Consider the following 7,037-nt stretch of genomic DNA (forward strand, 5'->3'; position numbering starts at 1 on the left):
CAGATTTTTTTTTACCTATAAAATGGTTTAAGGTTCATGTATGTTATGATATTCAAATTTAACGCTTATGAAAATAATATTTATCCAACTTTCAACTCTATGTAAAAGGCATAATTTTTAGAGAGCATAGATAATAGGGATAAAGGGGTTTCAGTGGCTTAGTTATTTTTACTTTAGGGAAAAATAAGAATAAACTATCTTTAGAAGGAAATTTTTTACAGTTCTCATATCTCATTACTCCTCAGTAATAATAATTAGAATTTCTTCTTCCTTTTTTTCTCTTTTCATAGTGAACAACCATTACACTACCTTTAGCAGTATTTTGCATGTTTCACAATAGAATAGAAAGAACTTTGAGAGTTAACCACTTTATTCAGACACAAATCAGTTTTTAAAATAGGCAGTTGTTCATTCAGGGCAAATATTGTTAATATTAGTTTGTAATTTATATACATAACTTATATATTACATACAGAAATACATATATAAATTTTAATTAATTAATTACCAACATAATACAGAGACTCCGGCATGCTTGTTATTGCTTTATTTGCACAAATTGGAGATCATGGAAGAATTGACAACCTGGAAGTCTTAAGGAAGAAAACTATTGTCAGTATCAGCTTTTTAACCTTTTCAGTTATTCTGTTAGTAAATTATTCTCCACATCTAGTCTAATTCTTTCATTTTGCAGTTTTTTTCATTTTATTTTGCCCTGAGTAATGGGCAGATGTGAAATAACTCTTCCCATATGAAGACTATTCTTATAAATTAATAATTGTTATCACAAGATACACTGTTTTTGCCCATGAATTTAGTGACCATTTTCAACACAATCAGACATTTCAGATTTGTTTGCTATAAAGAAAATAGTGCCCACATATTATTCCACTACCTTTCTTCCCTTTAATCTCCTCCCATGAGTCACTAGAGTAGTGTTTACTTTAGCAATATTTTTGTAATAAGTAATTTAGTGTCCCTTATAACTGTCAGCCTTTAGTTTCACTATATTTTTTCTAATTTTAATACCTCCTTGCCAGGAATTTTTTATTTATTAAGTACATTGTTAATGTGCAATAATTTATAAAATTCAATTACATATGGTGATAATCTCATTGTGGCAGACAGTTGCCCACCCAACTGCTTTTACCTCCTTCCGTGTTAACAGTATCCTATGTTGTTCAGATAGGAGCACAGATCCCTGTGGGAAGTATCATGATTGATCTGAAAGAGAAGTGGTTTCATTCCATATGGTCCGTGATATGCCAAGGCAGAACTTTTTGCATTGAAGGAAATATTCCATATTTGTGCTACCTAATGTGGTAGCCACTAGCTGTATGTGGCTATTAAGCACTTGAAATGTAGCCAGGACAACCGAGAAATGGAATTTTTAATTTAATTTTAATTTTAATAGCTGCATGTGATTCATGGCCGCCATATTTGAAAGTGCAGATATCCAAAATCTGGGCATGTGGCCTAATTAGGGCTAATGAAATGAACAGAAGCTGTGGGGAAGGGCCTTTCTTTCAAATTAAAAAGTCACAAGTTTTGTGAGCTGAGGCTTTTTAGCCTCTTCTGGCCATGAATGCCGACAACAAGCCTGGAGGTATAATAGCCATCTTACAAGCATGAAATAGCAAATATGAGAATTAAAGCTGTATTTCAGAGATGGTTCTGTAGAAAGATTACTGGGAGCCTGGGTCCCTGATTGGCTGAACTCTTGAACCAACAAGAGCAATTGCCAGCTTCTGCACTAACTACATGAGAAAAACAAACTCTTGATTGTTAAGCCATTGTTTTATTTTTTGTTACTTTAGCCATATATGTTTCTGACTAATATATCCATCATTCAGCTTTTTTTTTTTTAAGATGCAAAACTCTTATCTTAGACATGCTAGGGATGCTATTTTATAATTTAATGATTTAAAATTAAGTAGATAATTACATGTAACAAAAGAAGTAGTATCTTGTTCCAACTCAGCACCTAGTATTTAAGCCAACAGAGGTGAGAAAAAGGCATATTTAGAATGTCTTTAATCATGAGGATAATATTGACTTGGGAACAGAGGAGGAAGTAGAAAAAGTTGAAATGGAAAATCAGTGTTTCAATATGTTGGAAGCATACAATTTTTATTATCAAATATTTAGAAGAATTTTTTTTCTTTAATGCTATAATCCCTTTATCCTCAAAGTAACATTTAAATTCAAAGAACTATAGTAGGAGTGTAGGAGGGACTTTAGAGAGATTTAGTTGTTCTGCATTTTAGGATGAGGAAGTGAGGTTCTGAGAAATTAAGCTCTTCTGTGACAGAGCAGGTAATTGGACCAGGATGTCAGGCGTTCCCAAGTCAGTGCTCCTTCTAGCATATTCTAAGGCATATATCTAGTCTCTGATAGGTTGTTCCTTGACAAAAATGAGAGCCAGATATATCTAAAGGACATTGCTTGTTAGCAGAGCAAGGACTAGAATTCAGATTTTCTGGCTTGTAAAAGAATTTTTTAATGGAATAATGAAGTCAGAATTTCATTTTTAATTAAATTGAATTTAAACAGAATTACCCATTAAAGATGTTACTTCATTTATAGTTAATGTGAGAAGTATTTCAAACTATTTGGAACTATTTCAAACCTCTTTCACTTTGAACCTGTAATTTATCCTATCTCTCTTCTCATTCTTGGCAAGTAACCTCTTTTATAGGCTGAATTGTGTCTTCCCCAAAATTTCATATTTGAAGTTCTAAGCCCTGGTGCCTCTGAATGTGACTTTATCTGGAGATTGAGTCTTTAAAGTGGTCATTAAGTAAAATTAGGTCATATTGGTGAGCCCTAATTCAATATGATTGATATCTTTATAAGGAGAGATTAGGACACAGACATACAGTGGAAGGACCATGAGAAGACGAAGACAAGATGTGCATCTACAAGATAAGGAGAGTTTCCTCAGAAGAAATCAACCCTGCTGACACCTTGATCTTGGACTTCTGGCCTTTAGAACTGTGATGAAATAAATTTCTGTTGTTTTAAGACACCCAGTCCTCTGTGTACTTTATTAAGGCAGCCCTAGTTAACTAACAAGGCTCTCTTACTGTTTCACAGAGAAAAAGAGAAGTCATGAGATAAAAACATATCCAGTATGACATTCTTGTGCCCAAATTCACCTCTTTTCCTCTTAGAGTAAAAGAAATTGGCCCTACCCTTTTCTGAGCTATTTCCCACCACTGTCTTCCTCATTTTTTATGCTTTAGCCATACTTTAGCTTCGTGAATTTGCCACACTCCCTTCCTGACTTCCCAAAACTTCGTCTTTTCTTCACATTTGTCCTTAAACTATTTTTTTCTTCATTACCTCTTCTTTTTTATTTCAACTAGATTCTTCCTATTAACGCTAAAATATGCTCAGTTTGCTACCACTTTTTAAAACATCTTCCTTCATTTCCACAGTCCCACTCCAGCCACTACCCAGTTTTCTCTTTTTACAGCCAAATTTCCTCACTTGTCTAAACTCATGTCTGTTTTCCCATTCTTTAAATTGCTCCAGTCTGGCATTCCCTTCACCCCTTGCATTGTTCCTTTGAAATAGTTTAGTTCCATGTCACAAATCTAATGGACGTGTTCAGTCTTTTAAGTCATGACCATTTTCCATCAATTTTATGCTCTATGATACACCTCAAATCTATCTACTCTTCTCCATTTCTATTGCCACCACCATACACCAAGCTACCATTACCGACTCCTAGACTACAACAGTGGCTAGAGAGCTTCTTCACTTCCCCTGCTCCATTCTTCACTACAATTAGAATGTGACAAAACATCACTAATAATGCCTTTTTACCCTCCCCCTCTTTAAAACTCTTCAGTTGTTTCCCATTTGTTGCCTTAAATATGACCTTTGAGGTTCTGTATGCTGTCAGAACCAGGAAGGAAGATTCAGATTTTCTTAATTGTAAACTGTCGTCCTCTACTCTTCCCCTTTGTTTCTGAATTTAGCTACGCTTAAATTCAATGGCCTTGTTATGCTTCCTTCTACAAACTTGGTACTTGTTTTTCCCTCTCTATAAAACAAAGCCTTCCTTAACTCATCTTTCAGAGGTCACACCCCTCTTTTTTTTTTCCTACTGTATTTTAAAGACAGTGTCTTATTTTAAAATACTTTAAGACTCACAAGAAGTTGCAAAAGCAATACAGAGAATTCCCATGTACTGTAAGCTTCTCCCTATTATGTAACCTTAGTACATTGTTAAACCAGGAAATTGACATTGCAGCAGTATTATTAACTCAGGTACAGACTGTATTCAGATTTCACAATTTTTACATGCCTTTTTTTACTTTTCTGTTTATGAAGTGTTACATATGTAGATTCATTTTACCATCACCACAATCAGGATATAGAATGTATATCACAAAGGAACTTCTTTTTTTTTTTTTTTAAATAATTTATTTTTGGCTGTGTTGGGTCTTTGTTTCTGTGGGAGGGCTTTCTCTAGTTGTGGCGAGTGGGGGCCACTCTTCATCGCGGTGCGCGGGCCTCTCACTGTCGTGGCCTCTCTTGTTGCGGAGCACAGGCTCCAGACGCACAGGCTCAGTAGTTGTGGCTCACGGGCCCAGTTGCTCCATGGCATGTGGGATCTTCCCAGACCAGGGCTCGAACCCATGTCCACTGCATTGGCAGGCAGATTCTCAACCACTGCGCCACCAGGGAAGCCCCACAAAGGAACTTCTTGCTGCTCCTTATTAGGTTACATGTTACATCCTCATCTAATGCCTACTGTCCACTGATTTGTTTCTCTGTTGCTATAATTTTCTCACTGTAAAAATGTTATATCAGTGGAGTCATACAATTTGTAACCTTTTGAGACTGACTTTAACTCAACATGTTGCCCTTTAGCTCTATGAGTGTTGTTGTATGTGTCAATAATTTGTTCCTTTGTATTGCTAAATAATATTCCATTGTTTAGAGGTATCACAGTTTGGTAATGCATTCACCATGGAAAGACATTTGAGTTGTTTACACAATGAAGTGGGCTTTATTCCAGATACGCAAGACTCTTGCTTTAATATTTGAAAATTGGTCAATGTAATTTATCATATTAAGAAGAAAAAAGAAAAAGTACATGAGCATGTCAACTGATCTGAAGAAAGCATTTGAAAAAATTCAATACCCATTTATGACGAAAAAAACAACTCAGCAATAGAAGGAAACTACCTCAATTTGATAAAAAGCATCTACAAAACTTGTGCCTAGCATGCTACTCAATGAAAGACTAAATACATTAAGATGGGAAGAAGACAAGGATATGCACTTACCACATCTGTTTGTTATAGTACTTGATGACTTAGCTGGTGCAGTAAGATAAAGGAATAAAAAGCATACGGATTGGAAAGGAAGAAGTAAAACTGTCTCTGTTTACAGATAACCTGATGGTCAACATGTAAAATCCCAGGAAGTCTCCAAGAACATCTTGGAACTAATAAGTGAGTTTAGCAAGATCACAGAATAATACAAGGTCAACAAAAATTTTATATGCTAGCAATGAAGACATTTTCACTTACAAGTTGCTAAAAAATACAATATTAAGTATAAATTTAAGAAAATCTGTGGGATATGTTTGCTGGAAACTACAAATGCTAATGAAAGAAGAGCTCAATAAATGGAGAGACATACCATATTCATGGATTGGGAGGCAACATAGTAAAGACATCAGTTGTACTCCAAATGATCTGTGGGTTTAATACAATTTCTATCCTGAAGGATTCTTTGTAGATAGACTTTCTAAAATTTATATGAAAAGGTAGAGGAACAAGAATAGCATACACAATTTTGAGAATGAAGATAAAGTTGAAGGAATTAGACTGCAAGATACCAAGACTTACTATGTAGCTACTACAGCAGTCAGGAAAGTATGGTATTGTTACTGATTGTGTGGTTTTGCCAGAGTGATAGACACATAGAACATGGAACAGAATATAGAGTCCAGAATAGACTCACACCAGTTTGGCAAACTAATTGATTCAGTGGAGGAATTGTGCTGGGACGATTGAATATTCAACAAATGGTGTTGGAACAGTTGGGAATCTATAGCCAAAGAAACCCTAAACCTAGACCTCACACCTTAAAAAAATATTCAGAATGGGTCATGGATCTTAATGCATTGTGTAAAACTAAAATTTTTAGGAAAAAAACATGAAGAAACCCCTTTGACCTAGGGTTAGGCCAAAATTCTTCAGGTGACAAGATGTAATCTTTATTTAAAAATATGAATAAATTGAACTCTGTAAAAAATTTTTTTTGTTCTGAGAAAGACCCTGTTAAAGAAGTGGAAAGACAAGCCATGGACAGAAAATACTTGCAAACATATTCAATAAAGGACTTGTGTCCAGAATATATAAAGAACTTTCAAGATTTAATAGAAAACAATCCAATTAGAAAATAGGCAGAAGACTTGAACAGACATTTCAACAAAGAGGCTGTAGTGGTGGCACATGAAAAGATGTTCAACATAATTAGCTATTATTAGGGAAGTGCAAATTGCACCTATAATGAGATACCACTGAAAACCTATTAGAATGGCTAAAATAAAACAACTCTGTGCTGATGATTATGCAAAACAACTTGGAAATGTCAAATGTTTAGCTTCTCTGAAAAATGGTTTTTCATATACTTTTATATTATCACATACCTTTCATTTGAAGCACTTATCATATTAATCATTTTCAGGTGATTCCCACCCCACCCCCCTGCTGTAGATTCTTTAATTACGTGAGGTCAGAGACCATATCTGTTTTTGCCCACTATTGTCATTCCAGTTTTTAGCATCGAAGCTACACACACACACACACACACACACACACACACACGTTCATATACTCATCTCTCTCCAGTTATATATTTGTATTTATTTTTGCACCCAATTTAATAATCATAATGAGGTGTAGAAGGTATGAACTTTGCATTACAGTAGACATAGTAGAAAGCAAGAATAAATCAAGTCTTCTATACTTAGTTTCTTAGCATAAAAATATAATTAATAATTAGAAAGA

At 34.7% G+C, this 7,037-nt stretch overlaps 1 protein-coding gene across 1 annotated transcript in view; it reads left to right on the top strand.

Annotated features, from left to right (window-relative positions):
- Positions 1-3,028, top strand: part of EMC2 (ER membrane protein complex subunit 2) — a 52,102-nt gene extending 49,074 nt beyond the window's left edge. The window contains exon 12 of the mRNA XM_065895218.1: positions 2,857-3,028. The gene's annotated coding sequence lies outside the window, so the exon portion shown is untranslated. The remainder of the gene's footprint in view (positions 1-2,856) is intronic.
- The last annotated feature ends 4,009 nt before the right edge of the window (positions 3,029-7,037 follow it).

Source organism: Phocoena phocoena, chromosome 17 (genome assembly GCF_963924675.1).
Source record: "Phocoena phocoena chromosome 17, mPhoPho1.1, whole genome shotgun sequence".
In the NCBI taxonomy this organism is placed as follows: Eukaryota; Metazoa; Chordata; class Mammalia; order Artiodactyla; family Phocoenidae; genus Phocoena; species Phocoena phocoena.